Source organism: Rhea pennata, chromosome 1 (genome assembly GCF_028389875.1).
Source record: "Rhea pennata isolate bPtePen1 chromosome 1, bPtePen1.pri, whole genome shotgun sequence".
NCBI lineage: Eukaryota > Metazoa > Chordata > Aves > Rheiformes > Rheidae > Rhea > Rhea pennata.
In genome coordinates, this window is record NC_084663.1 from 214733438 (window position 1) to 214759281 (window position 25844).

The 25844-nt window shown below is 46.8% G+C and overlaps 1 protein-coding gene across 4 annotated transcripts in view; it reads right to left on the reverse strand.

Moving 5' to 3' along the window:
* FAM168A (family with sequence similarity 168 member A) overlaps positions 1 to 25844 on the reverse strand; it is a 178242-nt gene that overhangs the window by 44891 nt on the left and 107507 nt on the right. The gene's annotated exons all lie outside the window — the stretch shown is intronic.

The following is a 25844-nucleotide window of genomic DNA, read 5'->3' on the forward strand; positions in this document are numbered from 1 at the left end:
GTGCCAGGATAACACCCAAAGTTAAACGGCTAAATTTATTCCCAGTTTAAACCTTTCCTTGCTGATGCTCAAATCTTCCCAACACCCTCCAGCTGAATTTCCAACGCGTGAAAATTTGAGCAACCTGGTGGCATCCACCTCCTGCTGGCTGTGTGATCCGAAGCCTTTGGAGATAAATACCAGGCTATTTTGGACGAAGAATCTTAGGTTACTTCCAAATCACCTCTGCTACTGAAAGGTCTTTCTTTTTTTAACCCATATTATCTGAGCTCTTCTACTACTTTGTGGATTATTTGCCAGAGTGGCGATACCCGGGAATAAAAGCTTGGCTCAAGTCTGGGGTCTTGTGACAGCTCCTCAGCTGCCGCTGCCAACTCTCGGAGCCCGCTTGCTCTGTGCGGGATGACTCAACTAGACTCTCCAGTACAGGGATTTTCCCTGTTTCCCAGCCTACACGTGCTTCGGTGAGCAAGAAAACGGGGAGATGAAAAGCCATCGCTGCCGACCGCGGTTAGAGAGCAGCGATGACGGCTGAAAACGATGTCGGTGCTTCCGTCCTGCTGCCTAGAGCGAGGGCAGCGTCTGCAAGAGACGGGCGATGATTTAGAAGGAGGGAAAAGCTATATCCTGGCAGGCCTAAACCTGGGAAATTTTAACTCGGTTTCTCTCTGAAGTACTTAGGAAGCCCTGTTCTGACAGCGCCGTAGGTGCACACCGAATAATGGGAAGCCTGTGGAAGAGGAACCATATATTGTACTAAATTTTTTAATGTTATCGTTGGGTGCAGGAGATTAATGGATTTTTCAGATGGAATTGGAGTGCTTCAGCGAAGCCTGGAAACAAAGGCACTTACTACAGCTACCAGAGAGGAGTAAAAAGGAGACAAGTGTATTTTATCTTGAAAGCCCCCCGACACTTTCAAACAGATACAGGAATCAAATGGTTCCGTGCAAAGACAGAAAGCCCCCAAGGACTGCGTGGGCCAAGCCGGCGTGTTTTAAAATGACAAGATGTGGGAGCAGGCTATTCAGTATAAAGACACGCAACGGCTGGAGCACAAGGCCTGGTAGCATTAAAAATTGATTTAGATGTGGGAAACATGGAAATTGCTCTTGCAGAGTCAGAGGATCAGCTGTGCGTGCTGGAGAAAAACAAAACACATACCGACATCTTCACATTCCCTGGGTAGCCGGTTGTACCGTGGTTGGGTGTATTTGCTCTGTTTGCTCTAGAGCCTTTAGAGGGATTGCACTCAGGCAGGCAGGAGCTTCTGCTGTGTAAAAGAAAACGGGAGACGTTCTTCACAAACAGCTTAAATCTACTTACACTGCTGAGCAACACGACAATTATCCCTGGACAGAGCCCTTCCCAAAGGTGTAACACATTTCTCACTGTTGCCTTGCAGGACCACATTGCAACAGACGGCTTTGCAGGATGGTGGATTTTGGGTTTTCTTTTTTGTTTGTTTTTATTTTTTTTTGGCTTTTGGATTTATCTACAGACACATCCTTTTCATAAAACATAATCTTCACTTGACTCTTCATTAATTCTCTTAATTTCCAGCACAGCTTCGCTTCCTGAAATCTCTCTTGGGAATACGGATGATATAATTTCTTTTTCTTTCTTTTCTTTCTTTTTTTTTTTTTTTTAGCAGCTAGATATAGCAACATTTCCTGCTGCTAGGTGTCTCTGGTCCTGCCAGGATGGATTAACAAGGGTTACCAAAGCCATGTTTGGGTAGGAAAAGGCTTAAGGGCATTGCCTCCATGTTCTATTAAAAACGCCGCGGGAACCCGGTAACATTTTCCTGTTGGTCTCAGCTGCTTGACAAATGGGGAGCTCATCCATTCCTTCTGCAGAAGAGGAGACATCGTGAGGAAGGGGAATTAATTTCCTCTCCGCGCCACAGAGATAAACACGGTAGTTAACTTTTCAAAGGCATTAAGGTCATGTTGTTTTACTTCCCCTGGATACTCCCTGAGCCGAAGGAAGGGAGACAGGCGAAAGCGGAGCTCTGCAGGCAAATTCCTACAGCTCTCGTGCTCCAACAGCGATGCTACGTACAGCATATATGTACTGACAACGATAAAAGACATCCGAATGCACACAGCTCCGAACGATTCCTGATGAACAGCCTTCAGCATGCCACGAGCCAGGGAAAAAGCCTTAACCTGTCTTGGAAAGAGGAACGATACGTCTCGTTCCCAGCACTTCATTTAGCGTCTTGCTTGCCGAAGCCTGGTTATACCCAGGAAAGGCAGCTATGAATGAACAGGATCTGAGCAACCCCACATAACAGGCTAAGACTTAAAAATAACACGCCAAAAAGTAATGAACAGATTGGGCATTCGTCAGGCTCTCAGTAACGAGCAAAACCAGACTGCAAACCTGAATTCAGGTCAGGGATAAAATTAACGCACAGCACACTCCGAATCATCCGCTCGAAGCCTCGCCGCCGAGTTCTCCTGCCCGGTCGCTCGCCTCTTCCCCTGGTCTTGCTCTGCCTCGTTAAACTCGTCTCTCTTGTTTTTAGGGTCCTGTGTCACTTCACCTATGCCACGACTTGAGTCGCGCTTGATGCAACCGAGACCTCCTGCCGTGCTCTCCCGCTCCAACCCACGCTCGCAGCAAAGCTTTCAAACCCCTTTTAGAGAGCTATTTTTGGAGAGGCCCCAAACGAGCAGCGATTACATCCAGGGACAGGGAAAAACCTGCGTGAAGAAAACAGGATGGAAGGCTAGCAAGACAAGGACCGTCACGGCGCGCCAGCACCTCGCCTCGGCCGGCCGGCGCCTGGCGCCCTGCTCCTGGCGCCTGCAGCCCTGGCGTCGCAGCAGGTCCGTCGCGTTAACTGCAATATCTCCGCTGCGTTAACTGCAATATCTTTTTTCTGTATTGAAGGATAAACTAAGAGCTTTAAAACTGCAGGGCGTCTCCAAGCGAGGAGAGACCACCACACCTCCCAAGAGCAGCGAGCAGACTCCCAGGTGAGCCAGGGCTCTTTGGCTTCACAAGTACTTCCCTGCTGATCGCCAAACCTGGAGTAGACACTTGTTTTAACCTGTAGTTTTTCCGCAAGGAGCAAAGGTAACAAGCAGCCTCACAAATCAGCAGGTGGAGAGAGCCAGCAAGAGGAGCCGGCAGCAGCGAGCCGATCCAGACGCACCCTTTCCGTTCGCATCGTGGCAACGCCGAACGCTCGGTCGCGTGATTGAGGACGTCTCACGGCAGTCTGCTGCGGCACAAGTTATACATCCCCAGGAGAAGCAGAACGGCCAGGAAGCCCTTCCGGCTATCGTGGCCAGCACCTTCAGACACGCGCACGCTGAAGCCAGCAAGACTCACAGCTGTCCATTCCAGCAAAGCACCGCATCGCCCTGCACTCTAGGACACCATGAAGTGCACCAGGGTGTTTCGCAAACGCTGAAGAACAGCATTTTAACTGAACGCCACCTTTACTTAGCAAAAAATTCCCTTACGCTAACTTTGGTGGTGTGAAAAGACTGGAAAAAAAACACAACTTGGAAAACGTTAGTAGGAAGCGAGAATAAGAATAAAAACATAATAGGCCAATCCTGAAGACAGCGCTCGACACCAGCAGCTCCTCTGTGCCTCCAGAGGAAGTCTCAATGCCCTTGTTTCACACTGTTTCGTACAATTTAACTAGTCTGTGACCTTAAAGGGCTTTGAAGCTTCTGGGTAATCCAGCTGTGATGCGATTTCATATTCCTTGATGAAACATTTGAAGCTGCTGTTCGGTTTGCAGATGGATCCTTTTACACATCGGTGTGCAAGGCAGAAACTCTGGGGTTTTTTCAAGATGAAGGGCACCCAGTGGACATCAGGCAGAGGCCACGCAAGCTTAGAAATAATTGTGCTGCAAAAAGCAGAGAAAGAGCTGACTACAAAGGCTATTTCTCCAACGGCTATTTCTCCCTCAATCTTGAGATGTCAGTATACTGACTTTGCGGCACAGTGGACAGCCAGAGCCCGAATCTGTCGAAAAATGACTGAGATGGTTTTGCAGCCTTTCTTTGGCAACAGCCAACTTCAGCTGGAGATCTAAAGCTCTTAACTCCCACGCAGAAAACTCAAGTGACGTCTACTGTAGATCAGATTCCTCCTGTCCAAGTAACATTTCAGCTTGACGTCTCTCCATGGTGTCATGGATGTCTACCCGTCAGCTTAAGCTCTGGAAGGGTAGAAGTGAAGCATGTGCGCTTTCCTTACAGGCTATTCTTATTGCTTCTGCTTGACTTTACCCAACATCTTCCCTGTCACTCAGGCCAATAACTTCAGCACCATCTTCAGCTCTGAGTTTTTGGGGTTCCCACATCCAAATCAGGTCAGTCTTCAGTCTCTGTGCGTAACATCCTTAAAACACAGCCTTTCCCCATCCATCTGGGCACCCTTAGCATCTCACCTTAGCATCTCATAACCCTAACCCTAACCCTAACCATCACCATGGTTGTTCCCTCTGATCTTGACAAAAGCACTCCTGTTCCACCACTATCTATTCAGAATGCTGCTACAGAGATCGTTTCTGCGGCTCATTACTTTCTCCATGCTGTTGTTCCTTTGCTCAGTTTGACCGGCTCCCTTTCCTCCATCGGGGTACGGAATCGGTGTCTCTTTTTGAGGCTCTCCATAGCGTGTTCCTCCCTTCGCCACCATCCTCAGGACTGAGCCACCGACTCCTCCTTGGGCCCCCCAGCAGGCCAGCCTTGCTGGTACTGCTCACTCACAGCGTTTCAAAATAAGCACCTCCCACTCCAGCTGTCACACCAAAAAGGGCAAGAACTCCCCCTAAACATCCAGCATCACCTCGAAATACCCCTTTGATCGTATACATCCAAAAACCCTCGTAAAAACTAGGCTGCTCCTGCGCTGAAGAAGAAGGCTTACGATTTTGCTCTGTGCTTGTGTGCTGTCTCGTACAAGGAGATGCTCATTCACAAGCCAGGCTCCTAAGTATCACCTAAAACGCTCAGGAACATTTATTGTCACCACTGCTAACTAGATTGGTTTCACTACCAGTTTAAAAGGGGTCAACGATAGATTCCAAGAGCATCAATCCACACTTCGATCACGAGAGCTCAGTGCTTAGCGATTAGAAACCTGCCCACGAAAACAGCACGCGCTGTGTTCCGGCGTTTGCGCGAGGACCAAGGAGATCTCTGAGGAATTCGAGTCAAAGATGAGACCATTTCATACAGGCACCAAGAGGCACAGCAAACTGCAAAAGACCAGGCAGCGAAGCCCTGCGCGCAACCTCCTCGTCCAGCGTTCGCCTCTCGCCTGCTCCAGACGACATCCTCTTAGCAACACGGCCTTTTTATATACGAGCTAAAACATTTATTCGTTCTCCCCGTCTCTGCCGGCCTCTTAAACGTCTGCAGCGAAAAACACGAATCCACCTTGCATTAACAACACCCAGGAGGAAGCACCCTGGAGATCCACCTGCTCGTACGCAAGGAGGGAACTGAGCGTTCACCGCTCAGGAGGTGCCCGGGAGGAAGCTGGGGTCAGCTCAGCGAATGCCAGAAAGAAAAACAACCAAAAAAAAAAGAGAGAGAGGGAGAAAGAAAGTAGGTCAAGCAATTCACATTTGCTGAAAAGAACAAAGAACGCTGCAGATTTTTATTACCTTATGCAAGTGCTACAAATATCAGAGGCATCCTTTTTATCTGATTCAAATCCCACATGAGTAATCCATGATTAAATTTAGCGGGTGTGAAATTTCATTAGGTCGTTCAATTTTAAGCATATTGGATAATGAAGTTCTGTCGTCCTTCAGAATTAAGGGAGGGGGGAATAAAAAAAATGAAGGCTGTAATTTTTACCTCCCTCCCAGCCTTCCCCCGTCTGTGAGATTATTCTCATTCACGTAATACATCAGCGTCTCACAGCTCCATCTCTGATGCACTTACCCAGCACGTGGCCTTATCTGCCAAGGGAGGTCAACGGCTTGCAAACGCCAGCAGACAGTGAAGAGCTCGGCTGAACCTTTTGACTGTGCTGTCAAAAGCTAACCCCAAAGTAGACTTAACCTGCTGCTTGTTTAGTGCAAAGATAAGAAAAGCAGGTTTTTTGAAATGAAGACGCAGAGCAGCTGACTACATTTTACAAACTACAGCAGGGAATTGTTTTTTTAAAAAAAAATCACAATTTCTCAGAAAACTCTTTGGACTAACTTGAAACTATCGCACAAGATCACATTTCTGTTGGCACAGGAAAAAATTTTAATAGGTAGCAGATGCCCCCATTAAGGCTTCATTTGCCACTGCAAAGACGCAGAGAGTTTGGAGAGAACCCACCAGCCCACTTCATACCGAAACGCTCCTGCTGAAACGAAACCAAAGAGGTTGGGAAGTTTCATGCGCTTTTTTTTTTTTAAATGCGCTTTTTGGAAAATTCTACTTTGAAATCACCCTTTGTAAAAAGTCAGCACTGGTGGGATTTTATAAGGCCAGAGGTGCAACTGCGGAGAGTGGACCAGGTTTCTCAGGACTCTACCAGCCGTTTGACTCTACGCTGCCTTGAACTGTACAGTCAGGACAAGCTAATGTTGCTTGATTTCCCCACTAAAAAGACTAAACAGTTAAGCTTTAAATTTTCAAAAGTAATGGACGATAAGCTTGTACAGTTTGGAAAAAGTCCAGCTGGGAAGGAGTTAAACGACAGCCCTGATTTGTCTTGCTGTATTTGCAAGACTCTTCAGCACCCAGATGAATCCACTCTATGCCAGCACAAGTAAATAATATCTATATACACACATGCATATATAGATGTATTTTCATCCTGATGTCATTCATCCAAGCATGATGACAAATAACTGGTTGTGAAACAGTTGTTGTCAATTCTGCCTTAATCATGTGTTTACTTTCAATCTTGACAGAAGTTGCAATATTTCTGCCATTCTCCTAAATGGCTACCAGCTGTTTTGAGTAAATGAACTGAATACAGCAAACACCAATCTGCTTTCTGTAGTCTTCTGCGCTTTATTGTTGGATATTTTTCACATTAAGGCGGGGGAAAAAAAACAAAACAAAAAAACAGTGAAGAATCTGAGAAGAGGAGGAAGAAGAGGCTGAAACATCACACGTGCAGAGAAGCACCACGAAAAAGATCGCACTCGTGTAGACATTGCTGGCGCAAGACCAGCATTTATTAAAAGTATACCCCAATATTGCACATGTATTTTAAGCAAATCCTGCTAGGAACTCATTTCAGAGGCTCCTAGAGTAGTAGTTGAGCATCCACAGCAAAACAAATTAAACAATACAGAATGCTGAAAAAAGTGACAGGCCAACCTGCAATTTTAAATAGCACTGCTGACCTTTTTCTGTCAATACCTATTTTCTGGCCAAGCTCCACCGCATCCTCCTTCAACTTCATCCAAACCTGCCTTTTTGACATTACTAAAATATATGTCCATGTCTGGATTAATGTAATTCTTGGTCTGGTTATCCCTCATGCAGCCTAAGCAATGCCCACTTGCTTCAGTGATCTTGCATTCCCGTCTATCAGCCACTTCTTGGACGCTCTTCCTGACTTCCTGACTCCCAGAGCTAAATGTCTTCACCAGCCACGCTATCAGACTCTTTGAAAGCCGAAAATACAGTGGCAGGTACGTTCAGTAACCCACAAGAAGGCAGCAAACCTTCCCTGGCTTTGTCCCACTGCAGGCTGTCCCAGGCCACCACCACCGGAAAGCTCTCCAGATTTGAGCCTCTGATAGTCACCAACATCTGCCCATGGAGAGCTCCAGGGAGCTGGAAAGGAAAGAAGGAAAGACTGATTTCGAGAAGGTGAAAGATTGTCTTGGAGAAGTTCCTGCCTGAGTTCTGTGCGGAGAGGAAGCAGGCAGGTGGTGGAAGTGGGGACCAGCTAGCCAGCAGGAATGAAGCATATTGCCCAAGTGTACATGGTTGGCATCAGAAAAGCCACAGCTCTGCTGGAGGTGACACTGTCAAGAAAGACAAAGGGCTTCTATGGGTACCGTGGCAGCAAAAGGAAAACTAAGGAAGACACGGACCTACTGAAGAGTGAGGCAAGGGACATAGCACCAAAAGTCATAGTGAAGATCAAGGTACTCAGTCTTCCTCGCTCTGGATTTACTGGTTCGGTCTGCTCCCATGTGCCCCACAGCAGACTGTTGTGGCAGAGTCTGAAGGACTGAAGTACCACTCACGGTAGAATAAGATTGAGTCACCAACCACTTGAGCAACTTGGACGTATACAAGTCTATAGGTCCAGACAAGAGGCATCTGAAGGTGTTGAGGGAGTTGGCTGATGTCACTACAACTACCGATTATCTCTGAAAAGTCATGGTGATCAGGGAAGGCTTCGGATGATTGGGAAAAGGAAAAGATCATACCCATCCTCAGAAAGGGCAAAGAGGCAGACCTGGGGAATGGCAGGCCAGGCCTTACCTCCACATCCCGAAGGTTATGAAGCAAATCCTTCTGGAAGCCATAAGCAGGCACATGAAGGATAGGAAGATGACTAGGCACAGCCAGTGCCCCGACTACCATACCCATCTACCCTGATTGCCTTCAGTACTGAGATGACTGGCTCGGGGCTCACCAGAGAGCAGCAGATTTAATTTACCCTGACTTTAGCAAGACTTTCAGCATGGCCTCCCACGGTATAAAGGAATTTTTCACTGCCATTGGAGTAATAAAAGTTATAAAGGTAATAAAACTCTGGTTTTATTAGCAAAGGTGTAGCCAGCAGGGCTACAGCCAGGGAAGTGATTCTTCCCCTCTCTCCAGCAAATGCGAGACCATGTCTGGACAGCGTGTCCGGTCTGGGACTCCCCAGTACAAGAAAGACAGGGGAGTGTCCCCATACTAGAGTGAGACCAGCCGAGATGGCCAGGGGCCTGGAGCATACAGCATACGAGAGGATGAGAGCCAGGTTCACTCAGCCTGAAGAACAGAAGGCGACGGGGAGATCTTGTTGCCATCTACAGCTACCTGGTAGGTGGTTACAGAGAAGACAGAGACAGATTCTTGCTGCAGATGCACAGCAAAAGCGCTAGATGCCATGGGCACAAGCAAAAATCACAGTGAGGGCGGAACTGGGACCCGGAGAGGGTAAGGAGATATCCCTTCTCGGTGATACTTGCAACTCAATTGGATATGACTCTGAGCAACATCATCGAACTTTGAAGTTGGCTTTGCTTTGAGCCAGGGGCAGGAAAGAAAGCTCTTCAGAGGGCCCTTCCAAATTAAATATTTCTAGTATTCTAATGTATTATCCAGAGAGTTTCTGACACAGAAATATTTAATAAATAATTGCTTTTCCTCTTCTCTATTCCTCCTCTGTTCTTCAGTTCCTGCCTTTTCTGTTTTCTCTCTCTCCTCTAAAATAGTATCTGTCTTCCATACTTGCAACTACAGCAAGCATGACTTTACATGAAATATATAAGAGATATAGCATGCCTATTTTTCACCTGGAATCTAAGAGGAGCTGGATTAATCTTGGGCACTACTGTAAGTGGTATCAAGCACGTTCTGTTATTAGCAGCAATGCTGGGAACGAAGAGGACAGCAGAGGGAGAACACTAAGTGCGTGCTCATTTGTCTGCTTACAGGTGATAAATTAGAATACGATAATAGCTCTAATCATTCCTGTTGAAGCTAATTTACTCTTTTTCTTTTCTTTTTTTCTTTTCATGGGGGTAGTTCTACACCTAAGCTTAATGAAAAGGTAAATAAAGCAGAGTGCAGTCACAGCATCCATGGACTGAGCTGTCAATCAGAAGCGGAGCTGCTGCGTTGTTCGCTAATGATTTATAGCGAAGAGCTGTCCAAGACCCAAGCATTCGAACCACAAATATAATTCCCACGGTGAACTACAGTTGCCAGAGAGTGACATGAAACGGGGCTTTATGATTCAATGCAAGAATCATATGTCAGAGGTGTTTTCTCCAAGTGCAAGAAGCTGTAGGCACTCTGGAAAATTTACTGTGAACCAAGTATAGACAGTCTAGCAGGAAAAAAGAAAAATAGCAAGATGATAACGCATTTAAATTAAGCCTTTAGCCAAGGCTACCTACAAAACACAAGGGCAGGAGGTGAGATCCAAGCCTGCCCGGAGGTGCAGACGGGCATCTCAGCACACGTGCCAGCATCTGCCCTCCGGGGCATCGCCAGTCGCCGCAGCACGGTCTGGCCACCCACCGCTCGGGCACACGCGCTGCTGCCTTTGCTGGGCACTTCAATTAAACCATCCCGGCTCGCTGCCAGTTTTAACGAGGGGGAGAACAGGTCACCCTCGAGGACGCCCGTCGCCCGGGCTGACCCGAGCTCCGCGTCCCGGACGGGGTGTCCTTTCCCTCTCGCACGGGGCCTGATTTGCGCTGCTGCTGCGATAAAGGCATGGATGATAACAGCCCGGGTTCAATAGCCAAGAAAGGGCATTTGCTCTTGCTGTCCTGATTCAGCGATAACGCAAGGCGGGGAGGAGGTGACAGCCCTTCAGGAAATCCAGCAGTGATCCACTGCTAAAAGAAAAAGCAAGTAGTAAAGAAAAAACCTGCCACTGATGCAAATTAACAACATTAGCTGGACCAGAGAGGACTGTAGGGAATATAAAAAAAAAACTGCACAAAGTTTGGTGAATAAGCAAAACAACAGCCAACAAAATCTACTGCTGGTAAGTGTAAATTAATACATATTGGCAGAAAAAAACACCCAGAGTATTAAGTGAACTATAGCCATACAGGAAAAGCACTAGCTCCAGCAGTGCCAGGATGAAGGGAAACATCTCCTCAATGGACAACGGAGGTACAAGAAAGCAAATACGATGTTAGGACACATAAGGAAAGGCAGAGAGAAGCATTGAGCGTGCTGGATGTCTCTCTCCGCATCAGTGGTTTGCGCTCATCTGGATGCTCTGCGCAGTGCCCATGCACTTCAGCTCCAAAGGAGTATCACAAAACTAACGGGGATTGGAGAATGGCAACAAAAATAAGAAAAGGCTCCGAAAAACTCATTTATAAAGAGGAATTTATTGTTATACTATTTCACAGAGAGCTTGGCAGGATATTTTGGTGTTGTCTTTTTTCCAAACACACCAAAAGATAAAGAGGGTATTGTAAAAGGATGTAAGAAGGATGATCTGGAGAACTTCAGCAGAAGCAAAAAGTCCTCTTACAGCTACTGTAATAATGTCAAAGTTTTATAAACTGCCCAAATATATCTCGTTTGTAAATCCAGCACCTTAACTTCCTTCCAAACTCCCACCTCCCATTATACCTCTCATGGTTTATGTTCCCTGCAATGCACTTCCCTATGGAAAAGAACAGCTGCCGGAGGCCGACAGTGCAGTCCTTTGCTGTTGCATCATATAAGATCCTTCCTGCTTCATCATCCTTGTTTTAACAGATGTTCCTCACAGACATATGGTCTCACTGACCTTTTGACTAGAATCTCAAGCTTTACTCTGAAAACTGCTGTTGGTCTTCATATTTTTGCCTAAATTTTTCTTCCATCTTCTCCTTCATCACTGTTAAATCTAACAGACAGCTCTTTTCATTCTTATGCTGCAAGTATTTCCTTCCCTTAGCTTCCCACTCAGCAGTCTTTCTACGCCTGCTGATATGTCTCCCGATTTTCATCCCACCTTCGCAAGGCCTGACAAGTCAGCAAACATTTCTTTCACCTCCTGGGTCCCTAGACAGCTGGGTCTCGTAGGATCGTTGTCCTGGTGCACATGAATGATGAGGACCTGGCTACGTCTCTTTGAAAACAGTCCTCCCAAAAGCCCACTCACTCTTCATTTCCTTTGGTCCTCCTATCTTCATGGTACTTACTAGTCCAAAAGCAAGCTAGTTAGATACTTCAGGTCCTTGCTGAACCTCAGATCTGTCTCAAGAAGCCCTTCTTGGCCTGTAAGAGCAGGAGCAGCTTGTATCGAGTGCTTATGTACTGCTGGTTCCTGGACAAGCATCCTGCACCTACAGGCAGAAACTCATCTGGGCTAGAGCTCAGCCAATGCTGGACTTACAGACTCATTGGTCATCAGCTCTTTATCAGTCTTAATATCACATCGGACCGCTTCGTCTAAATGTCAAAACCTAGACACCATGGTTAAGGGGGGTTTTTGCAGTTAGTCCTTTCACCGCCGAGGAGTCTAACACGCCGCCCCGTCACTGCGCACGCACTCGGCTCAGTCCCACAGCACTGCTGCTCTCCATCCAGGTGACACCCGTTTCCATGCATTGCAAGGGTTATTTTTTATGACCGTTGGCAAAACGGGAGATGTGCTTCTCTCTGAACGCTCTAATGGTATTGGCTGCAAATGGCAGGATAAGGAAAATGAACCCGCGGAACAAAAAAAATTGTATTTCCAGGCTGCTACATTTCACCTGAGCATTCAAGAAGTAATTCTGGCCCTAACTCTACAGAGGCTCAGTTATGTTCTCACGGTGAAGTGCATGAAAGAATATATAGGATGAATCTAGCTTAAAATTTTCACAGGCTAAGAGTGAAAAACAAGAAGATTCAGTGCTTCCTATATACCTTGTCTTATATAACTATATATAACCTACATAACCCAAAAACCTACCCTATTGGAGTGCATAAAAAAAAAAATCAGTGTCACACTCCTGAATTCATTTTCCATGACAGCGAAAACTTGCCTGAAGTAGTTTGAGACGTGAAATTTATAGTCCAAATTTGCAATAGGCACAAATCACCTCCACAATTATTTTGTCTCCTGTGCATCCTTAAGCAGCTTTTTTTTTTTGGAGCAGGAGCAGGCTTGCCAAAAGAAAAACCTCATTACACAACTGTCCATGGTCAGGTATTATTCCTCTATCATATCTGACAGAAATTAATCATTGATTTCCAGAGTTATGGGGCAAAGGATTCACTGCAACTTAGAATAGCTCTGCATTTGCTGAGATGAGTAAAACTCAAGAAACCCTGGTTTTTACCAGTGACAGCCTGTGGCCAGGAGCTCAAAGGAAGACCTCTGCACTGAAGCCCTCTAAAGGCAGGTGAGACCACCTCCTTAGCTGTCATCACTTAGTTGTCTTCACTTCTACAGGCCACTAAGCTAAATATGCCCTTGTCACGATTTTAAATAAATATTTCAATTATGCTGAAGTGTCATCTGAGGAACAATATGGTGCCCAGCAATCTCTGATGAAGATGAAACCCAGCAGAAAGGGCCGTAAAACCCAAGAGTCCAAAGTTTTCCAGCCAACTGCTCCATAACTGCAAGTTCTGGGCAGAGCCAGGCAAGATCTGCCCATCTAGTGGCTATTCATGGTCCTACTTGAAATGCAGTGTTAAATACAACACAAGGGGCAGGTAGGACACAGAATACGGGTCAAAATCAATTGTAGGCTCTACACTGAATCTCCTGTCATCAGGGAGAGCTCTCCACCGCGAGAAGATCCAGCTCATTACAGTGCTAATAAACACACTTCAGCTTCCAGTGCTGCTACGTATGTCACCTGCACCAGCCATTTATTCTGAAATAATCTTTTTCGTTCTTATTTTTAAGGTGGCTTTATGATTATTAAGCCTTAATCAAACTAGGACCCTTGTTGCACAGTTTCTCCAGAGCCACATCCTCACAGCAGCGCTGCTGAGAGCCGCTCTCCTGCTCGCTGTGGGAAAGAAAGCATGCTCTGCCCCAGAAGAAGGCATGCTCTTGTCCAGCCAAACGCTCAAGCGCGTGCGGCGGTTCTTCCTGAACAGGAATGGGTTTAAAGCATTAGCCTGAACGTCTTCGTGAGTCAAGGCCAACGCAATATAAAATGACAGGTTTTCCAAAGCCACAGCGGCTCTGCTCCCTGAACGCCGTTGGGCACGTTAGCAAGGACAGAAAGACAAATTCTCTACTGTACACCCGGCTGCCCCAAAGGGGCAAGACACAAATTAGAAAGACAAGCTGGATTCAAATCACAGCCCAGGAGAAGCCCAATCAGATTCGAAAAAGCAGCTCCAAAGAGTATCACTGTAAATTGTTACTTTAAAGCCACAGCATAAAACGAAAGTTCAGAAAAGGAAGTGGTGGCATTATTCGTTCTGCATATTATTCACGCTCTTCTCAAGAAGACTTTCAAAAGACTGGTCTACTCTTGACCCCCCCTCCTCCAGCTTAGCTACACTTACTTTACAGATAGCAAGGGATGCCATCCAATCATATTAAATAAATGATGGCATTAGGGATGTCTCGGGAAACTTCTCAGAACAGACCCCCAATGGTTCACAACAAAAGAAGTAAAAGGAGAAACGTCCAAAAGATCAGCCTGGTTGGAAGTTGGGATCTTACCTGTTTGATAACATTTCCAAAAAGCAGGGCAATTCGTAGAGGCTTTCAGGAGACTAAAGAAAATCTAGAGGCAGGTCCCTTTTCAAAGGAAATGTGAATGGGATAAAACTAATCTATTAGTGGTCAAGGGCATAGCATGGCCAAGTGAGGTTTAAAATTGAGGATTTTTCTAAGAAATTTTGGGAAGATGCACTGCAATTACTGTAAGCAGACGCATCTCTCATCCAGCCCTGAAGTATACGCTTTCAGGGTGTGTGATTTACCTACGGGAAGAGGTCAGAAGGGGTTAAGAAAGTAAATATGTCACGTGGTGAGTACACAAGTTGCATACTTTAGAATGAATATGCCTGAAAGCCCTTACTTCCCAAAGGTTGAGTTACACACATGCAATAAATCTCACAAGTACCAAGACCTGATCAGAAAACTAAATACCCCATATATGTACTTCAGTACACATTTGTTACAGAGTGAAAGTAGACTTTGGGTTTTTTTAATTCTCTTTTTCATTTTATCCTGCAGAAACTGAGTTAGGGAACAAGGGAGAAATACATACAGAGTGGAAAGAAATATGACCTGAGAGGAACATGTTCATGACTTACTTACACTACATGCATTTTTCACAGAAACAGACTGCACTTCCTAATTATTCTCCCTAATCTGTGCAACCTTTAATACAAGATAGAATATTATGCTGCCCTGCTTTAGTCATTTACTTGGAACAGGACACAGGGAGCAGATACGATCATCATCCGCTTCCTTTGATTCACACTTTGCTCCCTACGAAGAATGTCCTGTAATTAGGAAATTAAAGTACAACTGCAAGACTAAGCCAGCCTTCCAGGAAGAAAATTGAGTCAAACTTTTGCTAACTGATAGATACTTTCCCTAAGAATTCACTACAAAGCCTACTTTATTGTTAAGTTGGGAAAACCTTTGGGCAATGGTCTTGAAGCACAAGTGCAGTGTTGGAATCCAGAGACGGTTCCCAACTCAACAGAGCAGCCAAGACAACTCCAGGAGAGGAATCAGCCCTATGAACCTCCTGCTCTTCTTCTCTGCTTTCAGTTAATATTGGCTCCTCCTGCTATCAAAGATATGAGTAGCACCTGCTCTTCGTATCTCCACTAATTGCATGTTCTAAGAAAACAAAACCATGTAACGTTCATCACACATCACGTCCCTCACTGCAGCGCACTGGCGTGAACGGGGATGTGCTTCAAACGAGCTGGCCCTACTGCTGCTTTCCTGCTTCCACGCAGTGACTCACCACCACGGATTCGGGAGGATGGGGAAGTCCATTGACAAAACAGCACCAGCTGCAGCACCTGTGTCCACGGAGCCTTCAAACCTTAAAGAACCCACACAAATAAATCAGGAAACCCAGCCCTCAGACTGCTAGTGCAGAAAAGGACACTGAACCTCTCTGTACAAGCCAGTACGGACAGACAAAGAGATTTTGATCCTGTCCTGCAAACTGCCTCCCTTGAGCCGCTAATGGGGCCAGATTTTAAGGTGCTGCTGTTTGATTTCCTCTGTGCCCACAGTATTACCAATTACCAGCTCCTCGAGGTCAGCTCCAGCCAAAGCACTCTAGGACTCAAACACTAACACAGAAGAGGGGGGAAAAAAGCAGCAATAAAATGTTCAGTTCTGCACACACTGCCCTGGCTGCCTATTATGAAAGATGAAGGAAAGTCACTGCTCAGAGTGCAGCTGAGTAAGACAAATCTAACAGTATATTAAGATAAAAAAAAGGAACCAAACAGTGAATAAAGTCTTCAGACTACTAGGGAATCGAGCTGATGTTAAGAATAAGCTAAAGTGATCAACACAGTTAACAGAGAAGTCCTCTACAAAGCATTTCCATGCCAAGACTCTTCAGACAGCTTCAGTCACCAAGAAGAGACTTGACCCAATGTGCCCTGCTTTCCAGTAAAATGGAAAACTTGTAGGAGTAAATACATTTTGGAAAACCACAAAGTGGTTGGACTGGAACAAAGAAACCCTCCAGTGAGTCTCTTATCTCAGACAGCAAGAGAAGAAATGAGAAATTTGCCTCTTGAGGTTGGAAGCGGACAAATCTCATGATTTGAGTCACAGCAGTATCCAAAAGCAGAAGGAGAAGGTAACCTTGCCTACGCCAGGCATCCCATGTATGCCCTATGCACCTTACCTTTCATCTAAGGCGTATGGATGTCCGCACATTTAGTTCTAGCTAAAGCCTTGATGTTCCCCATTCCCAGGCCTCACCTCTTCCGTGAACTACTTGCTCATTCCAGGCTCTGACCGTCTTGTCAGCCTCGAGGAACGAATCCTTTATAATGCTGAGGAGGCAAAAAGTCATTGCCAGTGCTTTCTATAATAGCTCTGCAAAGATCTTAGTCCAGATAAAAAGTGAACCACAATTTTGAAGTCACGGGAGCAGAGCCTGGTTTGTTTAACCTCAAATTCCCCTTTGGCCATACCATGGAAGAGCATGTGGAAGACACTGTTAGCTTTGAGTACCAGAACTTCTGCAGCTGAAACACCAGATGTGTTTTGCAGACTCTAAGACCACTGACACCATGTTGGGTCTAACTGTGAGAGCGGACTCAGCACTGGCAACTCAAAAACTTCATCAAAAGAAAACAAATCAGGACTTCTTTTTGTTGTCTGCTGGGTTTGGCTAAACCCTTAGACTCGGGTCACGTTATTCATGATCTCCATCTGACCCCAGAGCACACAAACAAAGGAGGGAGGAAAAAAAGCTGAAATTCTCATGGCGGAACATGTCTCCAGGCCAAACTTTACAGTATTGGTCCTAAAATTTCAAGACCTGGCAGTAAGTCAGAAGAGCTTTTTTCAACCAAACTTGCAAATTTGCCAAAGCACATGGTTTCAATCACTCTAAAAAATGTCATTAACTCTTGTCAACCAGATAAGGCTCTGCACAAGCGGATAAGGCTCTGAGCAACCCAACTTAACCCAACTTAAACCTGATGACTTCAGAGGTCCTTTCCAACCTGAGTTATTCTGTGATTCTCTATCAACTTTATTGGGCAGTTTCAAGTGGGAGAATACACCGAGGCTGGATTCAGAGCCCTGGAGGTGGCCAGGATGGTGTCCTCCTCCACTCGGCCGGGCTAAGGGCTCCAAGCTGGTGACAAATCTTGTGAGTACTCTCAGGACTAGAGCATATAGGTTCAAACCCTCCCTGAGAACTAAGAGAACTGAAGCTGGTTCTTCCCTAACTTGAATTACAACCCTAACCCTGGGGCTACCAAAATTATCAACCCTCTTATTTCCTTGTTTCCTTCATTTTTCTCAAATTAAGCATTTGCGGTTGAATGAAACAATTTGTATTAAAGGAAACCAGACTGGCTGGCAGGCAAATGTGGCGTTTGGGGAAGAACAAATACTAATTTTTATTCCGACTGCACTGAATTATTTCTATGCTTTCAATTTGTCTGCCAAAAGAAATACCATCACTTCCACAGCCCTAATTGGTGAGGCTGTGAAAGGAAGTGGGCAGGACTAGGAGGGAAGAACAGGGATAAAATGGGGAGATTTTGGAGCCCAAGTCCAGAGGTGAGAACCAAACCACGGGGAAGCCCTTGAAGCAGAGCTTAAAGACCAACAGAGAGTGATTTTCCTAGACCTTCTGGGCAGAGCAGCTACAGACCATCTTTTTAATTAATTGTGCATTTCCTACAGCACTTTTAAATGTCCGTGAACTGAGATGAACCTTTTGCTCTGTACGAACGCTTCTCCTGCTATAGCATGCTGCAACATTCAGTCACTCCCAGACTGGAATCAAGGCAGATTTAATTGTGCAAATAAAATTACGGGTCCTTTCCTTGCGAAGAATTGCTGTGATTATACCTCTCTTTTTCCATGTTCTGCTGCATGTACCTGAAAGGTTTTATAAGCAAAAAAAAAAAAAAAAAAAGGCTGGGTTTTAAAGTTGTATTTCATCTTTAAAACTATACAGTGCCTCATTCTTTTCTTTATAAAAGGTCACGTAGATACATAGGCGGGGAGGAGGAGCTCAGTCTACAGGATTAAAAGATAACAAGGCTGTCAACCTTGTAACTCCGGGATCAGGCTGGAGGCTTACAGGTACCGAATAATAATCCCACGGTGGAAGCAGAGCGAACGCGCGGCCACCGCGGGGACGAGCGCGCCGTAAGCGCTATCCGGGCGCCGGGGGAAGAGCCGAAACCACGCGCTGTCACGCCGGCAGCCGCACCGAAGCGGGTGATTCCTGTAAGGTGGCACAGCGCAAGACGGGCAAACGCCACCTCCGCAGACATCCGACGGCGCCGTTATCCCGCTCCGGACTCCCCAGGCGAAGCGTTCACCGTTCTCGAGCTGCTCCCACAAAGCGGAGGGAGCAAGCGCTGCTGATTACGGGGGGCCGTGCTAGGGAGAGGAGGGGGGACACAAGGAGATGCTACCCAAAAAGGGCCGTTTAACAGCCCGCGCTGTCCTGCGGTTTGTTTTAGCCCCGCGCCAATTCTTCTCCGCTGCTGAATTTGCGGTTGATGCCTCGGCCACCGGCAGACTCTGTCCCTCCAGGCGCCACGCTTGGCTCTCGGAGCCCAATTCCCCACGTCGGCATCGCGCCGCTCGCCGTGCCCATCTCAGACCCGGCGCCACTCCCCGCTCCTGGCCTTGTTACAAACACGGCAAAGTCTTTCAGGAGAATTAATCCCACGGGTTTCGGCCCTGCGTCAGGAAAAGCTCCCGCTGCTTTCCCCGCGGATCGTTAATTGCCTGCAGAGGAAGCCTGCAGCTCCTGGAAAGCTGCCCGCCCGGCCGCCCTTGCGCGGAGCCTCTCCGCCGGCAGCGCGGGGCTTGGGAGGAATTTGGCTACGATCACATACCTGACCTTGCGGGGGAACGCTTTCGGATGGCAATTAAAACAACTGCTAATTGCTTTATCCTCCAACATGCCCGGTGACGCCTGCAACACGGGAGCAGCAGAGGCCCCGCTCGCCGAGCTTCGCCTGCACTGCAGGCGCGCCACTGCCTCGTTTTATCTGCAAAGCCTTGGATGCCGGCGTAGGACATGTGTGGTTTAATCGTAGGAGGGGGGGTTAAAGCCGGGCGGCACGCTGGCCGGCCAAAAGGCCCGCTGCAAATCACCTCTCCGCCTCCCTTCCCCATCCAGAAAGCTGCCGCAATGATATTTATCTACCAGCTTCGGGAGGCTGCTTGCGAGGTGGAGGATACTATTATAAAAGCAGAGGGCCTGGCACTGCTCATCAAATAAATAAATATTAAGTAGCTTATAAATATCCCCTCGATGCAAGAGAGGTTGCAGAGCAGCCAAGAAAGGTTGAATAAGCAAAAGGCGCTGGAATCCTTATGGGAGCTTTACATAAATAAAGACAAATAAACTATAAAAAAGCCTCTCTATAAAGCACTTTTTATTACAATACATTAAACAAGGCCATATTTTCTACAACGGCTGGCACGGCTCAGCTCATAAAAGTGCGCCGGCCACCCTTCCACTCGTAAAAAAAAGGGCACGGCGTTATGAATGTTTTATTAGGAACGCTCGCCCGGATCAGCACACGACGGGGCCCGCATGGGTTGCTTTTCCTTACGTAAGGAAATAGGAGAAACTAGGAGCGCTCCGGGCTGGTCAGCTCGCTCGGCTCAGAGACGACGCGCGGGCGAGCGCGGGCCGACGTCCCAAATGCCGACGCTCGGGAGTACGGGAAAAGCTCCTCTTTCTCGCGCCAGCCTCCAGCCGCTTCCCCCGGCTCTGCACCTCCGTCGCGGCAAAGCTGATCAAGAGCAACAAATAAACACCTGGAGTGATAATTTAGCTGATTTTCCCCCAAGTGGAGAAAAAAAAGGGAAGGGCAACAACAGGGGAGAAGGCAGGGAAAAGCCCCAGCGGTAGCATCACCTTGAGAAAAAACTAGGGGAAGCAGCGATCGCAGCTTGGAGCGACCAAAATCCTGTGCGATTCCTCAGGTGTGCAAGTAAGTAAGAGCAGTTTTTCGACGCTGGAGCCCACACCAGGCTGGGAGGAGGCTTCCCAACACGGCCTTACGGTCGCTCTCCAGCTGCAGGCCAAATTTAGGGACCCAAGGAAACATCCTAGACATACAAGAGGGACAGTTTCCCCTGACGGAGGAGTAAGAGATGGATGTGACTCCTCCATAGCATCCAAGCTCCACCACTTTCGGATGGTGGTGAGGAACCTCCATCCAAAAGGAACAGTCGTGCTGCTGGAAGGAAACCTCCTCGGTGGGAAAAGGGAACAGAGAAGGATGGCAGCCCAGCGGGGAGGCGAGGTGTGCACACACACCGCACCCCGGGAGAGCTTCCGCTGGCAGACCCGCCGCGGAGGAGCAGCCCATGACCAAAATGTAATTTATATGAAGACGTCTTGAATTGCTTCCAGCTCCTCTACAGTCAGCAACGCACAGCAGCTCCTTGCTGCTCTGTGCACAAAGCTTTCGCTGCCCTGTATAGCATGATTATAATTACAGGACAGCATTGAAAATTAATCACCGCGACAGCCGGCGTTCGGGTACACTGTGCAATTTAATTATTACATCCCTTGCTGCTCATGGCACCTTCTTCCACCTGTAATCTCCAGACATCCCATTCTGGCACCACCTGCTTAACATTCAACAAAAATAGAGAAACGCCGAGAAATTCCTGTGTTACTGATCTTACAGGGAAATGGATTTCTGCTGCAGTGTCCCATCCCAAGGGCTCGTAACCCACCTTGCCATGAACTTTGGGGAAACGTGGTGGTTTGTGTAGCTGCATGTGACCTCTGCTTTCAGACCAGCACAATACCAAAGGAAAAAGGCACCATAACTCCCAATAAAAATGCAAATAACTTTAAAAGGAGATTAAAAACCTTCGTTGTGCTTCTGTAACTAATGAGTTGGCATGCTCATGACCCAAACCTTCCTTATTTGAAGCGCTTCTTGAAGGTCACTTCTACAGAGCCATTTTTAAAGACCTCCAAACTTGTTATATAACAAAGACAGATCTAAACATATGGCCTGAGGCTGGTTTGAATTAGCTGCCTTGTATCAACTGGGTTCCATCAATCCGTAGTGCCATAGTAACTGGGTCCTCTGCTGCAATGCTAATTACTGCCCTCGGCTTCCAGGAATGAGAGAATTAGACCTACAAAAAAGGTTCCTTTCTCCTCCTCTCATTAACTGCTTTTCCTTGCTCAGCACATCAATGCCGAGCTAAGAATGATTATACCGAGGCACAAAACGAGTCGCATAAATCTGCTTTCTGTACGCACTCACCACAAGGACTCCGGAAAAAGGAGGGTGACGCTGGGTGGAAACGCAGCGGTCCTCTGTTTGGACTTGCCTTTGGGTCGGCATCGGGTCCAGCGCGGGAGAACACAGCCAACCATTAACACCGTGGTGTTGGATTAATCATCCCAGTCCCAGAGAGCCACGGCAAGGGCTAAGCTGAACACTACCAGCCCAGCACGGTGTTTGTGTTTGGGGTTTGACCTCTTTCTAAAAAGTAGGATTTTAGCCTGCAGGTAGGTCTTTTATCCACCAGAAGGATTTAAATGACCTTCATGCTGTTGAAAAATAACTTGCTGGACTGGTAGTCCAGGAAAGCAAGGCTTGTATTTATTAACCAAAAAATACGGAGAGGACAGCAAAGGTGCCAGTGTGTATCACAGAATCGCAGGGCAGTTGATCTTGGAAGGGGTCTCTGGAGATCATCTAGTTCAACCCCTCTGCTCAAGCAGGGTCACCCAGAGTATGTTGCCAAGGACCGTGTCCAGATGGCTTTTGAATATCTCCAAGGATGGAGATATTCTACGTGTAGGCATGTAGACACACTCCATCCCCATCCTTCCAGCCTGAACATCAGGAAGAGTGTTGCCATCAGGTCGAGGGAGGTGATCCTGCCCCTGTACTCAGCCCTGGCGAGGCCTCATCTCGAGTGCTGTGTCCAGTTCTGGGCTCCCCACTACAACAGAGACATGGAGCTACTGGAGAGAGTCCAGCGCAGGGCTGCAAGGATGATCCGAGGGCTGGAGCACCTGCCCTGTGAGGAACGGCTGCGAGAGCTGGGCCTGTTCAGCCTGGGGAAGAGAAGCCTGAGGGGGGATCTTATCAGTGTGTACAAGTACCTGAAGGGAGGGTGTCAAGGGGACGGGGACAAACTCTTTTCAGTTGTCCCATGTGACAGGACAAGAGGCAATGGGCACAAATTGAAGCACAGGAAGTTCTGCCTGACCGTGAGGGGGAATTTCTTCACTGAGAGTGACGGATCACTGGACCAGGTTGCCCAGCGAGGTTGTGCAGTCTCCTTCTCTGAAGATCTTCAAGGCCTGCCTGGATGCAACCCTGTCTAACGTGCTGTAGGTGACCCTGCTGAGCAGGGGAGTTGGACTAGATGATCTCCGGAGGTCCCTTCCAACCTTACTGATTCTGTGATTCTATGAAAATATCCAGAATCAGGATATCCTGGCAAGGCAGTGCATGCAAGTATCTGGAGGGACCTCCCTACGAAGCTTACTGATTTACACTAGGAAAAGGAGCAAAATAAAATTTTCTTTACAAATGAGAAATGAAAAGATCTAACCTGGTCAAATTCTATGCAACTCGTACTGTGGGCCAACAACATTTGAAGTCATAGCCTCCACCGAATCCCTCCAACTTGGAGAATTCCACATTCTCCTGCTTGGACAGGGTTACAGATATACAGGATTTTCCCTGCCTTACAGCTCTCAGCTCTGCCTGGCTTTGCACCTGCTTTGGAGAGCTGCTTCGAATGGGTATGCTAAAGCGCTAACATTGAAGTTCCTTTTTTTTTTTTTTTAACTAAATGTACGTGAGAGTTGGGCTCTCACAACAGATGATATTTGCTCCTGACTTTTTGTGCCTGTGATAAAAAAGTCACGCAGTACATTGCACCAGAGGAGATCATTCAGTCTGTCCTATCAAGGCGTGACAGACTGGAGATCCTGGTAGTTGCACTATGTTGCTTTGTTCGCTAACCACTTCTGAAAGTAAAAAAACAAGATAAATAGAGCAAGTGCTGACCTCGTTCCCATCCTGAGGAGTCTGTAGCATGAGGAAGATGGCCCAGCCAGCATGAGATAAGGTCAGGCCCCATTTTCAAGACTACTTTGCAGGCTCTACAAGGGGAGCAGTAGCTCACAGCCCTATGATCTAGGTCACATGCAGGAGGCCCAGCTGGAGGATCGCCTGCGGTCCCCTCTGCTCCTCCAGTGGGGAAGCAGCAGAGGTTCTCCAAGGCAAGAGTGAAGGCCAGATGGACTCAACCCTCTGCCAGAACAGGCCTGCAGGGAACCAGGTGGCCTACCCTGAATGGCAATCAGGCAAGGAAGCCTCAGGGATTTCTAGGGATGACTTACCTATGGGTAAAGTGAGAGTTGGAAGGTGAACAAGCAGGAGATTTGATAGATACTCAATAGCATCGTATTTGAGGGGTCTGTGGCAGGCAGCTCTAGGTCCTGAGCTTGTGGCAAAAGCCTCATGCAGGTTGCTTGTATTTGCTTCATACCAGTCTCAAAAGCTGCTCCCTTTTGCTCCTTTTACATCAGACTAAGTTCCTGGTTGTATTTTTCACATGAGTACAGTGTTCCTTCCTGCTCTAGTAAAAATAATAGAACATATATACACCACCTACTCAGCTCACACAAGCTAACAACCACTTGTCAGATAATCCTCGCACTCAAGTGATTGCCCAGACTGCAGCTGAAGTGGCAAAGTGGAGATGAAAAGCTTCACCCATCATTATTAGTCTTGCAGGCCACTTTATTGCCCCAGCTTAGGTTTTTGAGCAAGTCCCTCAAGGCTGTGAGTGAGAGTTGCCCACATTTATGTTACAGCAGCAGCAAAATACTTAGCTTAGTCCAGCTTGTATCACTTCACCAAAAGGAAAAAGTTGCCTCTCTAGAAATACAATGAAAACTTTGTCCCACATTCTGTGTTTATCCAAAGCTCTTCAGCAAGTTCCAGGAGACTTTGTCTCAAATTCAGTCAACATCAAGGACGCAAAGTGTCTCCTCTAATCAGAAATTTAATCTATTTTCATTTTGTAAAATATCAACAAAAGGATGAGTGAGAAAACTGAAATCTTTTAAGCTGAGTTTAATCTCTTCACAACTAAATGGGAAAGCAAGCAAGAAAACAGTTGGTGGACAAGCAGGAGAAAAAGGGAGACAAAAAGAAGCTGGCCACCTTGACAAAGGTTTAGGATAAGGCAGACATCAAGTCCATCAGCTCTGATGGCAGGTGAAGCACTCATGTCTTCCATGGAAATCCAGAGAGAAGATCAAGACACATAAAAGCTGTTGTGCAAAAAAGATCACAAGCTCCAGGCAGACACAGGTTATGTTTTGTAGCGAGCAAGAGGGAACAAGTCTGAAGTGGAGAGGAAGATCTGTGAAGTTTCAAGCCCAGAGATGGTAGCTTAATTTTATCTGTTGATAAGGCTTTCTAGAACACAGCAGAGGAAAAAGAGAAAAGTGGGATAAAGCCGAACTTCCGAACGACAAGTGGGGGCAGTATAGAGAGGTGACAAACCCACAGAAGCTAACGGAGAAGGTGACTCACAAGGACAAGGACATGTCAAGGAGACTGAAAGATGAAGTAGGACATTAGAGATTTGGCAGAGAGGTCCCCAAGGAGGAGGCGCAGACGCCGGGTTCAAGAGGAGCTCAGGAGGAGGAAGGGCAGAGAAGTACTCCTGATTGTTCAGCACTGGCTACCGGGAAATCACCCTGCGAAAGAGTAAATTTAGTGCACGAGGAGCAGAAATTTAGGGTGCTGGACTCGAGACCCATTTTGATGCTCCACAGATCTTCAAACCGTAAAATGCCCCTACACAGATAGGTCTTAAAACTGTCACTACAAGTATGAGCACTAAGAAAAAGCCAGGAATCCATCCAGCAAAAGAAGTAGGCCACAGTTAAATGGAAAAAATCCTCGTGTTATCATAAGATTAATATAGTAAATACCAGCAATATTTTTGAGGGACACAAACAACCTATATACTTTCATAAGTTATTGTTCCACATTTTTGCTCGCTACATGATCCTGAGGCTTCAAAGATTTGTTTGTTGCAGTAAAAAAGAAATATTTTGGAACAGATTTCTGTTTGGGATGACTTCTTTGGTATCCAAGAGAAAAAAAAAAAAGAAAAAAAACCACACGTACCGGCTGCCTGGAGCTGTTTGCCGTACTTATTTACTGGCAGAACGAAAACGCTTGCAAGTTACTCCAGGCTTTTGCAAGAAATGTCGGGAATAGCTGTGGCTATTTTTCATTTCTGCAAAAATCTTTACAGGCAGATTCTCTGAGTAATTGTTGGTGCTTTTTGTAAAATTTGAATGGAAAGACGATGTTCAGGGCTTTACTAAGCTAAGGGCTTTGCCAAACGGGGGCTCTGGCAACGCTCCCGCCAGGTAGAGGTCTCTTACCATTTAATCAGCCCTGAGGGACGGATTGAGCCGGCAATACCCTCTGATGCAGGAAAACTCCCCCTCCTCATATTACTAAGGGAACCGAACAGATTTAAAT